This window comes from Arvicola amphibius, chromosome 6 (genome assembly GCF_903992535.2).
Source record: "Arvicola amphibius chromosome 6, mArvAmp1.2, whole genome shotgun sequence".
In the NCBI taxonomy this organism is placed as follows: Eukaryota; Metazoa; Chordata; class Mammalia; order Rodentia; family Cricetidae; genus Arvicola; species Arvicola amphibius.
The window spans coordinates 100,985,640-101,005,756 of record NC_052052.2 but is presented as its reverse complement, the minus strand read 5'-3'; the positions used below and the strand labels follow the sequence as shown (position 1 = coordinate 101,005,756).

The following is a 20,117-nucleotide window of genomic DNA, read 5'->3' as shown; positions in this document are numbered from 1 at the left end:
TGCCTAACTGGCAAACCCTAGGTCAGAGAGACCGTATCAAGAAACAAGATGTTAAGGAATACCACCTGATGTTGACCTTCGGCCTCCACATGGGTATATATGTATAGATTGTGCTTGCACACACTTGTATAACACAAACACATCCACACCCACACACCCACACAAAGTATGGATAATGGTAAGGTATAGTAAGAGTTAGGATTTATAGACTTTGATTATTACCTTTATTTTTAAGATAATAATCAGTTTAATTTAATTATCAAATTTTAATTTTGATAATGGCTAGATTTTACACATAGTATCCCAAAATTCTGTACAAAAAAAAAAAATGGCAGTTGGATTTTACTAGCGGGATCCAGTACCGCTGTTGAGGTTCAATGATCTGTAGGTCCCTTCCAGCTCAGTATCTTACACGACTCTACAGCAGCGGTTCTAAACCTGTGGGTTATGACCCCTTTGGGGGATAGAATAACCCTTACACACATGTCACATATCAGATAGCATACATATCAGATATGATGATTCATAACAGTAGCAAAATTACAGTTATGACATGACAACAAAAACAATTTTATGGTTTGGGGTCAGCACAGCATGAGGAAGGGTATTAAAGAGCTGCATATCAGCAAGGTTGAGAACCACTGCTCTCTATGGACCGCTGTGCCCCAATGACTAGCTACAGCTACGTTAAACACGCGGAAGGATGCACTCAAGTAGACCCTAGCCCTTATCACTCTTCATTAAAGTCCTTGTTCAGGGAAGACAGAAAGACACCGCATCTTATTCCCGTGAATTATTCCACCAACAAGTCCAAAGCTGTCCTGGAATCCCATGAGAAAATACCCTCTCTTTCTCTTTCTTCCTTCCACCACTTCAGAGCTCTCCAGTAGGGACTCTAAGTCAGACTGCTGTTTGGACAACTAATCGCAAAGGCTCTTCATTCTGAGTGCTATCAATGACTCAGCAGACAAGTTTTACATAAGTCAGATACCAACAAAGGGATTAAAACAGATTTAAAGTAGGGGGGAAACTTCAGCCTCTGGGCTTGCTATTTTGCAAATACGAACTCAGTGAGGTAGCCTTAGGCATTATATGGCTCTATGAGAAGTCTTCTTCTGATCTTTGAGTCCTATGCCACTCCAGCAACTCCATTAGCCTTCTTCATAGAGACATCCTAGGCTGAAGTTATTTAAAAACAACAAAAACCCTATCTTTATTTCAATCACTCCCTTTTTGAGTTGAATGAAAGTCATTACAACTTTAAATTAGATTGAAATCTATGCTGTTATGCCAACATTTAGAATTCATTCTTTCATCCAAAAAAGTCACATCAGAAATGCTAACTTCCAGTAATAACAGGGCACCTAATAGTCATGGCATAGTGACTTTGAATATGATTTTATATGAATATGATTTTAGAACTATAACCATTCAGCTCTCATTAGCATTATTGTGTATGAGTGCATCCTAGGAAGGGATGTGGTACAACCATCGTGCATGCTATTTTGAAGTTCTTTAAAAACAAAGAAAACATTCATCACAGGCCTGAGAAGGTAGCCTATGCCTGTAATTCCAGCAGTTCAATGGTGGAGGGAAGTAAATCAGGAGTTGAAGGCCATTCTACGCTATGTAGCGATACCGAGGCCAGCCTAGGATACATGAGACCCACTCTCAAATAAAAATAAAGAAGCAAAACAGAACAAATAAAAATAAATAGATCAGGAAGTTTAAAGTCATCTTTGGACCTATATCAAGTTCTGGGCCAGCCTGTGGTACATAACAGCCTATCTCAAAAGTGAAGAGGCCAAGAGAGATTTTGCAGAGGAAATGCTGTTTGGCCTTTTCACCTCGCCAATGTTAAGTTTAACTTTATTCCATGGTAAAAGGCTAAACATATACACAAGATTTGGGGTATTTAGTCACACCCTAATAAATTTTATGAAAACAAATTGGTACCTGAAAGACATCACTGTAGCAAATATGGTTGGCTTTTGTTTTGAGAAAGGGTCTCACTGTGTAGCCCAAGCTGGCATGAAACTCTTTATATAGATCAGGCTGGCCTATAACTCAGAGAGAGTCCGCCTCTGCCTCTGCAGAATTTGGATTAAAGGCATGTGCCACCCAGTTATAAAAAGGAAGAAGGCTGTCACTTTATCAAATATACCATTGTACATAAGGTTCAGACTTAAAAGTTTACCTCTCAGATGTCTTCATCTGAAAAATAAAATTACCACTAAAATTAAATATCATTGTTTTATCTTCTCGCTACGTTGACTATGTATTGAGATGTTGATGTATTATTTATTGCAAGTGTGCTCCACGCCTCCCTTGCAGAAAGCAAAATAACCCCACCAAAGTTGGCATGGAGAAGAGTCGGAACAGAGCGCTTTGAGTCATGATGGAAGGCACAGCTCTCCTCTGAGAGCACCGCTGTGGTTCATGTCTCAAAAGGGCACCTGGTCATTGTCTCCTTCTCAAGTAATATGGGAGCACCCAGTTTTCATCATCAGTTCAAAGCAGGCTCACCCTTGTGGGTGCACACAAAGATCAGACATCTGTAGTATTGTGTGGCTTGCTAGGCACCCAGAAATTTTTTCTCAGCCCTCACAATTGTAACATAATACTGCCCCCCTCCACCCCGCTTACAGCTGCACAGGCACAATGGGAGCCCTGGCAATCACCCTCAAAGGAAACCCTCGGAGAGCGAGGCTGAGCATAGACGTCAGCTGGCTCCGGTTCTAACCATAAATCACTTTGCTGCCTACACCTTCTATAGTAACGTGGGCATGCCAAGTACTCTGTCATCTTTAGGCATACTTGAAGAAGTGTTATTTTGAAAGTGAGGCTTCCAACGTTGCTGTTAGGACACACGTGAACTCATGAAGACCAGACTCGTGAACAGGGAAAGGTAATACAGTCAGATATGAAATGATCTGTGTATGATAAAGTTGCCCATAAAACTGTCCTGCACAGGGGCAGGGATCAGGAGAATAGCGGATGATATATGATGACATAGGAGGTGGAAAGCTTCTGGCTTAGGGGTGGGGCCTCTCTACCTGCCCCAGCTGTGTACTCTACACATTAAACAACTTGCTAAAAAAAATAACAGCAAAACAATTACACAATGAAACTCATTACTTTGTATGCTAACCTGAAAGTATCAATATAAAAAAAAAACAGTTAAAAAGTGGTTCAAAAAAATGAAGGTGTTGTTAGAGATTAGCCACACGGAATAGGGCAGACAAGACTGCTCCTCAGCCAATCAGTTTAATAGTGCCTATTTTAACAGAAACCCAAGTACTTTGGAGGGCTGGGGAGATGGCTGTTTATAAAGTGCTTGCCTTGCACATACAAGGGACTGAGTTTCATCCCCAGAACCCATGGGAAAGATGCCATTAAAAAGCCCTTCCGATGAGCTCCCAGGACCTAGGGGATAGTTCTCACCCAATGGTCGCACAGATGACCCTGATTAAATGGGTCACAAAACAAAACGCAAGGTCATAAATCTGGGAAAGGGATTGGTAGAATGGTGGGTGAGTTGATAGGGATGGAAGGAGATAAAGGGGTGAAAAGTCATCAGAATGCATCCTAGGCATGTATGAAATTGCCAGATAACAAAATTAACCATCGGGGGGGGGGGGGGCGGAGAAAACCTGGGCATGATGGTGTGAGTTTGTAATCTGAGTACTGGGGAAACAGAGCTAGGAGATCCCTGGGGCTTGTGCCTCCTCCTTGGCAAATTCCAGGCCAGTGAGAGACCCTGTCTTAAAAATACAAGGTAGACAGTGCCTGAGGAAGGACACCTGGGGTTTCCCTCTGGCCTCCACATGGGCAGGCACACAACTCCAGACAAACATACATGTACACAATGTATGCACAAGTGCACATGTGCACACATACAAATAATTTACAAATCGCAAATTGAGTTGCTTTATTGGCCATAGTATACAAGACTGGATATTGGGACACCTCCTATCCCTGTAGACAGAAAAATCATGAGTGACTGGAAGTGACTCCTAGGAGGCATAGTGTTGAAGTGGCCGGGGTTACACCTGTGTTTGGAAGCAACTATCCACAACAGCATGGCATTATAGTGACAATAGGTGTGGCCCTGGAATCTCCTCTGGGCTATGAGTAAACAACAGCCAACAGCCCAAATCACTTTCTAAAGACAACCCTTTTAATGGTGATTTCAAGGTATTTTACAGGGAGAAGATCAGGTCCCTGGCTTGTGCAATGGATTTCCTTCTTCTGGTTGGGGTTCAGATTTGAGATGGTCCCAGACGGTACCTCTGCAAACACTTTCCTTCCGATACCATGCAGTGAAATAGAAGGCAATGGAATTGAGGTTTAAAAGCCTTTCTTAGAGAGTGTAGACACTTTGAGTTGGGAAAATCTCAGATATTTTCATGGATATTGTTTCTTCTTACTACAAAACCAAGCAAGCAGTCCAATCTTCCTGTGTTTCTTATCACCTTGCCCTCTTGTACCCCATTTCTTTTATACTTTTAAAAATATTTATTTACTCTGCGTGTGTGTGTGTGTGATTGCAAATGCATAACACATTGCACGCATCGGGATGACAGACAATGTTCAGTAGTTAGCTTTCTCTGCCTTCCGGGGATTGAACTCGGGGTGTCAGGCTTCGAGGCAGGTGCCTTTAGTTGCTGAGCCATCTCACCATTCCCTCCCTTTTGCTTTAGTCACCTTATATACTGCCTTCTTTTCCCACTTTCTTGACTTTCAACTAATGACTCATATGGCATTGGATGCACGCGTCCAGGAGAGCTCTAAGGAGATGGTGCCAGTTTCACGGTTCCTACTATGTTCCGTGCAACGGACTTTTGCGAACAGTAACTCAACCTGGAGAATGCAGCACATCCTGAACTTGGGAAGAAAGGTCTCTGGTTTAAAAGGAAAACTAAAAAAACCAGTCAACCAGGGGCTGCAGATTTAGCTCAGCTGGTAGAGTGCCTCCTGCCCAACACGCAGCAGCCCTGGGTTCAAGTTCCAGCACTAAAAAGGACTGGGCAATAATAACCCCAATATGTGGGAAGCAGAGGCAGAAGGATGGGATGTTATGATCATCCTTGGCTACATAGCAAGTTTGAGGCCAGCCTGGCTTATACCTTCTATTTCTCTTAAGAAAAAGTCAACTAATAATACATGTCATTATCGTTTCTCAGTTTTCTGAAGCTAGCTTACACTGAAAGGATTATGGAGTCTGGGGGGAGAGGAAGAGGGTGTGCAAGGAGAGGCCAGCTGCTCAGGGTACACGCACAGGCTTGCAAATCATGTTAACCTAGTGACTACATTACTGTCTGTCTAATATCTCTTTACCAAAACCAAAGAGAGTTACCAAGGTTTGATTCATTTACATTTTTGAGATAAGTTGATGAGACACTAATATGAGAAATATTAATGACTTGTGAGAATTGCATAAAATAAGAATCAGTATTCCTGACATGTTTTATTTAGGAAATTGTCAATAGTCTTGAAACGACCTTAAACACGGTCCCTGAGACCTTTACCACCAAATGGGGGAAGTTGGAGTCCAACAGCGTGAGGCTGAGACTAGAAGTAAAAATGTACATCTTTCCTGCTCACAGGGTCCCTCAAACCACTAGCTGCAAGGATGCCGGATGCATTCCAATAGCGCCACACAATCTGACCTTTGACCCAGGCTGTTTGCTGGCTCTGAAGGAAATTCCAAGGACATGACTACAACTTCCCAACATGAGTCACTGTTGGAATTCCAACCTTCCGAGTCACCTCAAAGCATCACCTCATGTCACTCTCTCTACTCCAGTGTCCTTCTTGGAGAAGGAAAGGACCAAAGACTGAGATGGAAATCCAAAGGTTGCAAGGCTACAAAAGTCTCGATAACTGTAGAGCATCTCCTAGGCACAAGGAGAACAATGCCCACAACAGAGTAACTCCTGCAGGGCCAGCTGACTGCGAACACCCAGATGACAAGGGACTTGGGCAGTTTAATGGGTTAGGAATAGTCCTCCCACAGTTAAGCATGCACACGGAGGAAACTGACCTAACAGCAGTGGGCAGAAAGCCCACTGTGCTCAGTGTCTAAAGGAAAAAGAAGAAATAATGTCCATTTTGATTAGGACTGTCCCGTATCTGAGTTTAGGTCCACTTTTAAAAAGCATTAGCATTGGATCTGAGGAGTCAGCTGAGTTGGTAAAGCATCTATTGTATAAGCACCAGGATGTTGAGTTCAGATCCACAGAGCCTATGTCAAAAGCCCAGCAAGTGGTGAGCTCCTGTCACACAGTGCTATGGGAGTAGAGACAAATGGACCCCTGCAGCTCGTTGACCAGCTAGTCTATCGGAATCAGTAAGCTAGAGATGTTAGAGATGAAGTGACAGATGAAAATGTCCAAAGCCGACCTCTGGCATTAATGTGTTGGGGTGTTCGAATCCACTGGGAAAGACTAAAGACCTAGTCCCAACTCAGACTGAGATTAAATGAAGTTATTCTTACTGCTAGCTGAAGGACAGCAGCCTTAGAGCCAAACAGCATGCAATGGGAAGTGGGAGCGCGTAAGGTGGGGTTTTAAAGAACATCAGAAAGGGGCATATATACCTATCCATGACATGTGTACCTGCATGCACAAGTATACACACATGCACACACACAATAAAAGAATTAGCATATTAAAAGGAGACAGAGAAAAGACAGATAACACAAGTGCTGCCCACCAGGAGACCCATTTGGTGAGACTGACATTGTCCCTCGCTTGCTCTGGCCTCTCTCAGGCTGCGCTGTCTCTGTCTTTATGTAACGCTCCTGGGTCTAGAAGAGCACACACAGGCATGCCCTGGAGGCCCTTGGCTGCAGAACGAGCTGCAGTTCACCCAGCCCAGATGGAAGTTCCCGAGGGGCTCTATTAGAAGGGAATTCACATGACAAAGCAGTGTGACATCCAAGTTGAATCAGCAATCGCAAACATTCTGCACATTCGCATGGGGGGAGATTATAGGTACGGATGGGGTGTCCCTGAGGCTCTCCAGCAAGCATATCCTAAGGACATCCCTGCCCCTGGGTCTTTATTTGTCTGAAGCAAAAAGAGAAATTGAGTTTTTTTTTCTTTTTCCTGATAATGCAGAAAGAAGACCTAGGGTCTTGGGCCACATTCATGCCATGGGGACAGCTTGGGGTTGCTATGTTTGAGGTGAGAACAATTTCTTAGAGGCCAGTGTGAGTTGAAGCCTCAAGTCCTAACAGGTAACCCTGTGCACATGATCCTGCTGGGATCTGAAACACTAATAGCCAGTCTGTACTTTAACCCACCGTGGTGCCCAAAGTACAAACACTTAAAGACATGCTCAGTTTAGGCCTAAGAACCCAGGCATCTTAAGCTTTACAACAGAGATGAATTAGAAACACGTAAAGTCAGTGTCTAGGCCTAATGTTCAGAAGATGACGCATGGATCCAGACAAGGAAGAGGTGAGTACAACCAACAGGTCCTAAAAATGGTTCTGCAGAGATCTTACAGATAAATATACCTGTTGTGTGACATTTTCTGGGCAGGTGGACCAAATGCCTACTCAACCAAGATATGGATACTCAACCAGGATGGAGCAAAATATGATTCTCCCAAAAGTCACCTCGGCGAATCAATGAGTTTATTCAGCTTGCTTACATGGCACAAGTGAGGGTTACTTGCAGGAGTATGAGTGACCCCCGAACAACTGCCCCACTGATAAGTCTTTCTTCAGCATGGATGACGACTTCTTCAGAGATGTGGAGATGGCATTGCCTACTCGGTTAAGCTCCCACACATCCTCTGGTACTCCCTGAGTCTAGGAGATCACTAGAGCACTTGCAGCTGGGTAGAATCACACACTGTTGGCATGGATGTGCAGGAGGGAGCAGCTAAGGTCTCAGATTAGGGTCTAATTAGACCCTCCTCACCCGCTTCTAACAGAAGTCAACAAGCCCACCCTTGAAGGTATCTTCCAGGTGGTTAAGGTGGTTCTGACTAAGATGATAATGGGTATAAAGCTTGGAGGACAACATTCTACAACATTCTCTGACCTGACATTTCAGGATGTGGGGAAGAAAGGGCATGCTTCACTTCCTAATGAAACAGCACAGTGAGGGAGACCAGGCTGGTGGCATGGGTGTCGTGAAGGTGTACCTCAGGTGTGGAAGGTCACATCTGCACAGTCCATTTCAAGCCAAGGACCAAGGTGGAGAGTGTTATCCTTACAACTGTCATCCCAACACCCTACGAATGTCAGGAAGAAGCAGACACTGGGAGATCAAGATGCATGAGCTGGGAGTGATGCTAAGCACCTGGATTCTGACTTCGATTTTAGAGCAAAGGTGTCATCTGCAGAGTGGTGAACAGACACAAGGAAGGTCTCCAAGCTCCTAGTGGGGAGCAGCACTTTTTTTTACCTGCCGCTCTGACCAGCCGGACACCCCCAGGATCCCAACTGGGTTGTCCATTTGGGTTCTGACCTTCTGCAAACAGGACTGTGGTTCTCTGACCTCCATGTGCATGTATGCCTATTTTCAGGTTGCAACCCGTGCATGTATATATACTTGCACATACGTGAACACACACACACACACACACACACACACACACACAAATACTCACCCAAGGAAAAGTAATATTAGAGTTGGCTGAAGACAAGCTACTTAGAGACACCAAGACCCAGGGTGCTGAAAATACTCAAGTGCTACTCTTACACACATGCAAACAAACCCACATAGTTACTAATGATAGCATCCACATACATGTGCATACATGCATGTCTTACAGTACACATACCTTTATAGATATGCAAGGGTGCCAGAATGAGGTATAAACCTTAAATTCAGAACACACAAAGAATGTTTATATGCTCCTACTGCCCCCTGCTTGCCTTAAAACAAGAAAGATGGGAGGAATTAATACCTCACCATTGCCATACAAGTTCGATCTTGGCTTCAAGATCTTAGCAGAGGAGTGTGTTGTTGCTGTTTTATTTTATTTATTTATATTTGGTTTTTCTTTTTTTCAGGATGAAGAGGGAGTCCCTCATCTCGCCAAAGGAAAGCACAAGTATCTACCTTTCCTTTTGTTTAGAAAGAGGGGTGCCCCAAAGGAAAACAGAAGTGTCTACCTTTGGTTTAGACGACTATTTAGAGTTGAAAGAGGAATCAGTCCAGGACCCCAGGCTTCAGAAAGAGTCTTAACTAGCCAGGAGAAAGATAAGGTTGAATAAAAGGAGATAGGGCTGGTTCTATGGATCTAAAAAGACATCATTTGCAAAGAATGCAGATTTCAAAAGTCAAAAGGTGGTGGGTGACAGAGGAAAAGAATTCAATGAGAAAGCAGAGACCTCAGCACTCAAACTCCCAAAGGAGGGGTATGACCTGGACGAGCAACAGCAGCACACAATCTCTGGGGAAGAGTCACAGCTCAGCACACATTTTTATGGGGATAGAGATATTTAAAACAAGGACTCAAAGGACAGGGGGAGCCCCTCAAGGCGTGATCAAAGCAAGGCAAGGTGGAAAATGGATGGAGTCCCCATTGTTCCCATCTGCAACGAGCAGACATTGGCTCACAGAAGGACTCAGAATAGTCCAGTTTCTGCTTTGTTTCTGTCTTCTCATCGAGAAAGAACATGGAAAGAGTGTGAAAATAACGTAGTAAGCATACCATGCCACTGTCCCCGAGGGTAAGTCCCAGATGGTTAAGTTAAAAATTTAAAAAGCCAGGCATCTTGGCTCTTGCCTATAATCCCAGCATTTGGGAGGCTAAGGCAGGAGAATTTCTGTGAATTCCAGGACAGTATTGCTACATTGTGAAACCCTAACCCTATTATAAACAAAAAAGTAAGACATTATGTAATGAAAACAAAACTAACATATCAGATTATTTCTTGTTTCTCTAAGTACAAAAGTCATGAGCCCAGTTATGATTTGAATACATTAAAAATAATCCTAAAAACCAATTTCATTCCACAAAAAGATAAGATAAATGTGCGGCCAGACAGATGGCTCAGTGGTTTAAGAGCACTTGTTGCTCTTGCAGAGGACCAGGGTTTGTGACCAAAGATGGCTTACAACACCATCCATAGAGTCCAGTGTCAGGGTATGTGATGCCCTCTTCTGATCCCCATGGGCAGAAGGCATGCATGTGGCACACATACATACATGTAGGCAAAACACTCATATACATAAAACATAAAATACATCTAAAAAAGAAAGAAGAAATAAAAGCAACTGAATGGGTAATAATGAAGGGTTAATATTTTCAAGATAAAATTCTTTAATTAGCAGATAATTACAGCTTAATTAAAAGACCACTAACACTCTACATGAAATAAAACTAGGACACCAATGGCTAAAAGGTGTGTCTCCCTGGACTAATTCACTCTTTTCAAGGAATTTATTGTTGTAAGAGAAATGGGGTTAAGGGACCACACGCAACAATGTTTACCACGCTACGCGTTCACTCAAGTGCTTCTGGTACCTTTGTCATGGTTCAGGCATGTCATTGCTACATAACACAAACCCAGTTTTGTCACTATACCCATGTTTCCATGGGTAGAGGAAAGGCCACATAAACAGGCAGTCACGGACAGCAAGGGTGGGAAGATGCTTCGGGGTGAGGAGAGGGGCCTGTGCTAGCGTCTGTCCTTCCTGTGACAAAGTGCTGGACAAAAGCAACCTAAGGAGGGCTTCTCTGGGCTCACGGTGTGAGGGAACACTCCATCAAAAGGAAAGCACAGTGGCAGGGTGGGTGGCTGTGGCTGCGGGAGCTTGCTCGCTCAAAACTTGACAGGTCAGATGTCAGAGAGGAAAGAATCCTGACACTCAGCCTCCCCCCTTTTTAGTCAGTCCAGGACCCCAGCCATGGGATGGCGGCCCTGTGGTCAGAGTGAGTTTGACTTCCCAGCCCTACCTCTCTGGAAACACACCCAAATTCAGTCGAGCAGACCATGACCATTGCAGAGACCCTAACTCACACCTGGTGAACTGACTGAGCCCTGGCGAGAACTCTGGCAGAGACTGCAGGATGTTAAGAAGCCCAGAAGGGGAGCTAACATGACATACTCCAGAAAACATCTGCCGTGCAATGCGCTGGAGGAAGAGTGCGGCTCGGGATGAGCAGGAAGAGCGACAGCCAGGAGCTGGAGAACGGAAGGATGGTGAAACTCCTGCAACACTGCACGGAGCCACAGAACACCGTTTCCAGATCAGTTTTATCCTAACTGATGTAGAAATCAACACCGCCTGGAAGGGGGGAGGCGGGAAACGCTTGAGGTTCAGGATCTGATCACAAACACATTTGAAAATGGGAAAGCAATACTAAATCATAGGCTGTCTTTCTTCATCTGGCCGTTCTTCCCCGGCGATGTGTAAGGAAGCACGGAAGGCAGGCTCATCAAATCTGCAGATAGCAAAGAGGGCTCAATGCAGCTTTAGCGCGTAGAAGTTGGGAGTTGCATTTTTTTTTCTGTTTGGGGGCCAAAAGCAGTACATCTGGAATAAGGGAATTAGGAGGCATTTTTACACTCCAGTAGAGTGAAACATTCCTTGACTCTCTGTCTAATTCCAGGTATAATATTTTATACAAGGAAAAAAAAAGAAACAGAAAATAAACTAGTGTTAGACCAAGAAAGAGTAACAAGTCCAGAAACTTAAGCTCCCCAGGACTGGCAGGGAAAATATACTCACAGCCTCTATATCAAAAAGTATAGCATAGGATGACCAGCATGGGTCATCTTCCTGTCTGCATCCCTGTGTTCACAGGGAGGCTCTGTCCATTGCAGAGAGACAGCAGATATGAAACAGAGCTGTCCTGTGCGCTAAGGAATGATTTTCTGACTTTGATATACAGGAGAAAGGAGAAAAACTGTTTCTTTGGTGGCCAAGAAATGCAGTCAGTGGGCAGAAGTTCCAGAAGACACATCCAGTTTCAATAAAAGGACATTTGCTAAACAGACATCGCTGTTCAAAATGGAGTGGGTTATCCTGTAGTCACAGAGACAAGTAGGGACAGAAGGCAGAAGGTTGTAGAATGGATTGCTGAGCTCAGGGAAGGTGCCACACAAGATCTCTAAGATTGCTCTCCCTCCTCTTTGATAAGCCGTGATGGACAAGACGTGAACATTTGTGCACAGGTGTAAGCAAGGTTTTTCTAGAAAATGTATTCATTTTAATAGGTGATACCTGAACCTGTTGTTTCCTCTAATAGTACACCCAGTTGGGTGAGACATAACATTTATTTACTACACACAAATTTATTTTTAAGAACGTGACACACCAGACTAATAGGCAAGACCACATACTTTTTTTTTTTTTTTGAATTTCCAGTTTCCTGTATACACGTGTGTAATCAAATATCCTCCATTTAATATGTAATGTTGACGGGTCTGAGCGAAATGCTGGCCTAACGCATGCGAGTGCAGCGCTGTGCACACACTGGCCATGGTGGCGCATGCCCACAATCCGGGCCTGTGAGGAAACAGAAGATAGGGCTCGTCTAGGCTACCCAAGACCTTATCTCACACAATGAAAAATCACGCTGTGCCTGCGAGTGTAGCTGATAGCAGAACACCTGCTAACATGCAAAGGGCTCAGTTAGAGTGCCCAGCACCAAAAGTAAAAAAAAAAGAAAAGCCATTGTTTTATTATGTGTTAAACATTTACATGTATTTCTGCTGTTTGGGTGGAGCAGTCGTGTGCTCAGTATCTAAAAACTAAGAACATCTTCTTGGTCATATGACTTTATCCAATATTTAAGTCAATCTTCCATTCTGTTTGCATTTACCCTTATTTTTGGTTGTATTGTGATCCATGGGAGTCACACTGCACTATTTACAATGTGGGTCTCATAAAACAACAAGTTTTCACAGTTGTATTCCAAATATTTTATTGACATTAAAATGACAATATGTGTGTGCGTGCCTGCAACAAAAATTTAACTGCCATTATAGGCACTCAGTACATCTTTTTGCATAAGAGGATTTATAGGTTGGAATCTGCATTTGTTGAGATGGGTTTGCGTTTCTCTTTTCTGAGGAAATATCCCTGAACTCAGGCTTAGGAACACATATATGCTCTGTAGTCCCTATACCCACATGATTTCACATTAAGGTCTGCAATGAAAATACCTCTCACAAGCGTCCGTCTTGGACTAATTGATCCCAGCTCATGGAGCTCATTTGGGGGGATTGCGGAGCCTTTAGGAAGCAGGACCTAGCTAGAGGAAGCAAGCCACTGATGCGTATGCAGGGGGAGGGGAAGGTGGAGTGGCTATAGCTTTCCTACTTCTGTTTCCTGGTCCACACTTGTAGCACGATTAATAAAAACCCAGAAACAGACATTGGGATTCAACCTGAAGGTTAGAGAAGCAAAACAGTCAGCTACTGGCTCTTACCTCTACCTTAATCCAAAATGGTGATCCTGCCTCCAGGGATCTCAGAATGAGACTGTGTGTAAGAGCTGTCTCCTCCCATTTTATAGTCCTCTCTAGTGCTGGGATTAAATGTGTGTACCATTACCACCTGGTTTCTATGGCAACTAGTGTGGCTACTGGGATTAAAGGTGTGTGTCACCACTGCCTGGTCTGTAAGGCCGATCAGTGCAGGTGTCTCACTCTCTGAACTTCAGGCAAGATTTATTTATTAAAATACAAATGAACTCTCACTACACATACTAAGAAGAACAAGCCACCTGTGCCATGGATGTACCTCCATCTGCCATGACGGACTATATCTCTTAGGTGACAGTCCCTTCAGTTGTCCATGCCAGGTATCCCATGACACCAATGAGGAAGGAACCTAACACTGAGCATCAACCAGAATCAGTACCATTGTGACTGTTGGTACAGCTTGCCACATGGAAAAGGTGGTTTAAGAATGGTTTTCTTTATATATTATATCCTTTATTGCCCACCTCAATGTGTGGGGTAGGTAATAGTACTCTGGACTCTCTGTATGCTCTGTAAATTTTATTTGGGGCCTGAGTGGCTCTTAAAGCACACAAAAAAATACCAAAGACTTGCCATGAGCCACCAAGCTACCTGCTTTGGCAGAACCCACTCTAGAAGCATATGGCACTACAGCCATATGTCTCAGGAGGCTTGATGCAGGGGCCCTGAGAACTTGGGTGCCAAGTCCTACTGTACATGGCATGAAGCATGCTACCCTCATGGGCAGCCTCAGCAACACTTGACAGGATTACACTTTCAGTGTTCCAGAACCCCAAAGTACCCTTCTGTAGGGTGGTCCCAGGGCTCCAGCTCCAACTCCAGAAGTTAGAATGTCAGCCCCTAGACATCAGTAAAAAGTCCAAGGAGTGTTTGGGAAGGCACGGTGCTTACATCAAGAGAAGTTTTAACAGCTACTCTGACATCTGTACGGGGCAGTCCATCTGGACTAGGGCCTGCTGCCTGGGTGTTTACATAACTGAGTTCTTTGGAACAGATTCCACCAGAAAGCCATTGGCAGGGGCTTCTTGCTTTCACTGAGTTGTGTTGGCAGACTGCCCCCTCCATTCATCTTCAGCGAGGTTTCCACACTGGCCGCCTGCCCTGTGTAGCACCCTACACCAGACCTGTTTCTGGGCTTCTGATTGAGTCTCAACAGCTCTAAGAAGATGAAAGTGCAGAGATGCCCCACAGTCAGTGACCATCATTTAGCAGTGGGAGTGATGAGAGAGAGAGACAGAGACAGAGACAGAGAGACAGACAGAGAGAGAGACAGAGACATAGAGACAGAGACACAGAGACAGAGGCAGACAGAGAGGGGAGAGGAAAGGGGCTCATTAGTTCTCACTCCAAGGTCCACCGGCTCCAAGTGGACCTGATATTACTGGAATTAATTCAGGGACTTCAACAGCAATTGCCACACCAAACATGTTAAAACTATGCAGGGCACGTAGTATCAGGATGCAGTTACAGAAATAAAGATATTACACTGTATCTGCTATTCAAATCAAAAATTCTAATTGGATACTGAATGGTTTTTCAAAGCTCCCGGCAGGAGGCAATTATGATGTTGATGACATGCAGAAAAAAGAGCCTGAGAGTTACCTACTGTTTAGACCCTTTCTGTGCAAGGAGAGACAAGAGATAGAGCTTTCCCCCAGATCAGAACTCTTTAAAACATGACAGGGTTTCTTTGCTGCATTTTGATTTTAATTAGTTTACCATGTATATCACTCAGAGCCATTGGATAGATACCCAAACACACTGTGTTCGTGAAAAAGCCCTGGACAAGAAGCTGGAAATTGACAGTAATATCAGGAGGGCTGGAATTTTCAACCAGGGCAAACATGGGTGGCAGGATAGTAACCAGTCTTACATATTTCCTAGTGCCTCCCATGGAGCTTAAAACACAAAAGATCCTCAGCTGAGATGACTGGCTAAGGAGACAAGAGAAGATAATGGATGGATGTATATTATATCAATGGCACAACAATACATATGTATCAAGATGTCAGAGGGGAACACATTAGTTTGTATGCTAATAAAAAACAATGAATAAAAAGAGGAAAATTAAAGCTGATTAGAAGTATGAAGCTAAGGTTTTCTTTGTGTGTGTGTGTGTGTGTGTGTGTGTGTGTGTGTGTCTGTCTGTCTTATACATGCGCCTGCCATGGTGCATTTGTAGATATCAGAGAACTTCTGGTGTGAGTCAGTTTTTTCCCAGAGATCTAACTTAGCTTTGTCCGGCTTGGCAGCAAGCACCTTTACCCACTGAGTGATCTCACTGGTCCTGAAGCTGCAGTTCTTGGTGGTGAGAATGGTTTCATGGGCACATGCCAAAACATACCCTAGTGAGTTCAAGTTCAACCTGCACTACACAGTGACACCTGGTCCGAAAAAAAAAAAAAAAAAAAAAAAAAAAAAACGTATGTGCCTAACTTCCAACAGTATACTTTAAATTTACACAGTATATAAGTCAATGATATGTCAACAAATCCAGAAGACTTGAGAGTTAGAGACAGCTCTTCTGCATATAAAAAAGAGACCTACAGAAAGGTGGGCTTAATTTACACAATAGCACATTTCAATAGGGCGCCATGCCCTTTGGAAAATTAACTTGTTTTTCAAACAATATACGTTCCTCCCAAACACTGTCGTATTCAGAACTGAGCTGTTAGGTTAACTAGTGTGCACCCCCTTCTTTAGATAAGACTTTGCTATGTAGCCCAGAACGGCTTATAACTCTTTAATGTAGCCCAGGCTGGACTCATGAGCCCCTGCCTCCCTCCATTTCCCAAATGCTGGGTGGTGATTTTTTTGTGTGTGTGTGTGTGTGTGTGTGTGTGTGTGTGTGTGATCACTACCATGCTTTAACATTATCTAAACATGGATAAATCCCAGCTTAGCATGTCTCACTGGGTCGTCCCTTGACCCGGGCATCATAGAAACACACATAAAACCACTTCCTCAGCTTGTTAAATGGCATTAGCTTTGCAGGTTCCAAGTGGAAACCTGGGTCTAGGGCCTCTCTATACCATGCTTTTCCTCCACATCTCCATCTTCCACATCTGTTTTCTGTTCTTTAGCTCCCAAGTCTTGGACTCACTTGCTTCTCCCAGTCAGGATGCCACCTAGGACCTGGGCATTACTGGCCAATCTATCAGTCACCTGGGTTTTTGTAATAGACGTCCGGCTGCACGCTCACTCGTTTCTAGTCTTCCTCTGCAGTCTCAGCCTAGGAATATGCAAACCATCCCTGTGCAGTCCCCCCTCCCCTGGTGGGACAAGGGGTTCCCTAGCTCTGCACTGTCTTCTACTGCAGAAGCTTTCCACGCCCATGTGACTTCCACTGCCCTTCATTTGCTCTCCCCTGCCACACTCAGACTCCTGTAGTTCCCTGAGGTCACACTTCTGCTTCCATTAAACCCAGGGCCTCACCACACTAGGAAAGAGCTCTATCACCTCCCAGCCCCAATCCTTTTGTTAACTGCAATGTAAAGATTTGGATAGATCAGTTGTGTTGATCTGATGTTGACCTCAGGCCTCCACAGAAACATGCATACATGTACAGTGTACAATGATGTGGGATTCCCCTCTGTATGCTAGGAATATGTTTTATTACCACTGGTTAATAAAGAAGCTACTTTGACCTATGGCAGGGCAGAATATAGACAGACTGGAAGAGATCTATAGAGAGAGTAGGTAGAGTCAGGGAGATGCCATGTAGCTGCCGAATGAGACAGATACTGGAATCTCAGTAGTAGGCCACAGACTTGTGGTGATACACGATTAATAGAGACAGATTAATTTAAGATGTAAGAGCTAGCTAGAAATATGCATAAACTATTGGCCAAACAGTGTTGGAATTACTATAGTTTCTATGTGATTATTCAGCTCTGGGCAGCTAGGAAATGAACAAGCAGTCTTCGTTTACAGTACAGGTCACCCCCACCAAAGTGTGCATATCCACATATCCACATGTGTACACTACATATATAAGATAAAAAAGGATACTCTAGTCACATTTCAATTACTTTATCCATCTCTACGGCACTTGCTACCCTCAGCATTCTATAGAATTTGTTTGTTTGTTTGTTTGTTTATTTTGGTTTTTCAAGACAGGGTTTCTCTGTAGCTTTGGAGCTTGTCCTGGAACTAGCTCTTGTAGACCAGGCTGGTCTCGAACTCACAGAGATCCGCCTGCCTCTGCCTCCCGAGTGCTGGGATTAAAGGCATGCGCCACCACTGCCCGGCGAATTTGTTCATTTATTATGTCTACTGTCTGCTTCTTCCTCCTCTTTGGTCACAAGCTCCCCCAGGGTAAATGTGTTCTTCTTGACACCCTACTGAAGTGGTACCAGGTCTATAATGGGTGGCTGGCTGAATACAAGGGTGCATGCCTTTGTGGGGTTCAGCGGCTTTCTGACATTTTCCACAAGTACCAGGCTACTCCTTTCATTGAAAGAGTTACAGTTACCACAACAACCAACCAACCTAATGCACAACCCTCTGACAGAGTGGCATGAGGAGAAGGGTGTGATGTGTGGTAGGGAAGGGAGCTGACCGTCATGTCAGATACTGAGCCTGGGGAGGAAAAAGTAAATGAAGATTTAAAACAAACAAGTAAAGAAATGGGAATTCATATCGTGAGGTCTTATTTACCTTCGAGCACTTAGCAAATGCCAAGAATAGCAGTGGTTGCTGCAGAATCAACAATAAGACACATGATTCCTGCCTTAAAAAGCCATGGCAAGGTGCTGGCAAGATGGCTCAGAGGGTAAAGGCACTTACCAGCCTGAGTTGGGTCCTCAGAACCCACGTGGTGGAAGGAGAGGACAGACTCAGGCAAGCTGACCCTCACCAAAGTGCAGTGGCATATGGGTACCACCCTCTGCCAACAAAACAAATTAAGGTGTAGAAAAGCAAAAGCCATAGGTGGATGTCCCATGCAACCTGGCCATTGAAACTTACATTCTGCTGGAGCACCATGTTCCAGGGCAATATTGTAGTAGAGAAAGGGAGGGGACCCGACTGCTTAGAGCAGGGCATCTTAAACCCTTTCCACTCAGAACTCATTTTGCCTGAGAAAATTTTACATGGTCCTGGACATTCACACGCACATGCGTGCACATACACAAAGCATTTACTGACATTAAATTTAAAATTTATTTTTAAACAGTTCTATGGTATACATATAATTTTACCATTTATCATAGATAAGAGCATTTGCATACTAATGAGAGGGATGTGCTTGTTTATTTTCATGTATTAGTTAAATCCATATGGAAACAGTTAAATTCTGGCTGACTATTTGATGCTGTAGGGACAGAGCATCCTTGGTGTTTCTAGAGTTGGTAGACACTTTGAACTTACAACTGTCAATGCAGAGAATACCCTTCACATATATATGTAGTACAGAATATCAGAGGGCATGTTTAGGGTCATTTCAGAAGCTGTTGGACACTCTATCCTCATCCCCACTCCCAATTCCTGTAACAGTCTTGCACCTGAGCTAAGGTGTTCTGGCAGCCTTGGTTGGCAGTGTGGAGTGTGACGGCACGCACAGTTCAGAGTGCTCTTGTGGGTCTGGTGCCAAAGCTGCGGGGAAACTGAATGATGCAACATGATGTGCACTGCCACAAACACCTCCCCACCAGGCATTCAATTCCCATTTCATCTTTGGTTGTACAGCGTTCTGAAACCTCTTATTATTGTCGTCAGAATTTATGCAACACTACATTGACACATACCTTCAAGAAACTATGGGGGAAACCGTGGGAGCTGAGGAGACAACACAGTAGCTAAAGCCTGTGGCATACAAGCATGGAGACCTGAGATGGAGCCACAGCACCCATTTAAAAAGCTGGGCATGGTGGTACAGGCTTGCAATTCCAGGGCTGGGGAGAAGGGATGGAAAGAGGAGGGTCCCTGTACTTCCCGGCCAGCCAGACTAAACCTGGTGTAGACCCTGTCTCAGAAAATAAGATGGATGGCTTCTGAGAGTGACACTCTGGTCTTCACACACACATGCTTACATGTGCACACATATACATACACTCCTGTACACACAAAAGAAGCTGTGACTTAGAGGACCAGGAAGAGGTACTACTGGAAGCTCCAGCCAAAGAGTGAGCGCTATGTTTCAGGCACAGGGTTAGGTACAAGGTCAGATGCAAGGCTGTGTGTGTGTGTGTGTGTGTGTGTGTGTGTGTGTGTGTGTGTAAGACAATGGGAGGAAGGAAGTTTAAGAAATAAGAAGCTGCTAGACTGTGTGAAGGGCCTTTTGTTTGTGCTAAGGAGTTGGGTTGACAGGGAGTGCAGATGGGAAGGGGGTCAAGGAGCAGGGGAGTGTGTGTGTGTGTGTGTAATGGGAAATGGTGACTGGACAGACGGTGATGGTTTTATAATGACTCAGGAGAGAGGGGGTCCTGAGACAAGACTGTGGGAGCAGACACCTTGTTTGAAGAGATCAGACTGACCAATAGTGGACCAGGGTATTGGGAACAATAAATGTCAGAGGCTCAGTGGAGGGCAGCTGAGTCCAGACTGTGTAACCAGGAGGAAGTGGGGAGGCAGACCGGTGAGTCAGCCATCACAGGACAATGATTTGAAAGCCTCAGGAGGAAGAGGAAGAGGAGTAATCAGAAAACCACAGGTGG

At 44.3% G+C, this 20,117-nt stretch overlaps 1 protein-coding gene across 3 annotated transcripts in view; it reads right to left on the bottom strand.

The window, feature by feature from the left end:
• The window catches only part of Frmd4a (FERM domain containing 4A), a 310,427-nt gene that overhangs the window by 179,141 nt on the left and 111,169 nt on the right, over positions 1–20,117 (bottom strand). The gene's annotated exons all lie outside the window — the stretch shown is intronic.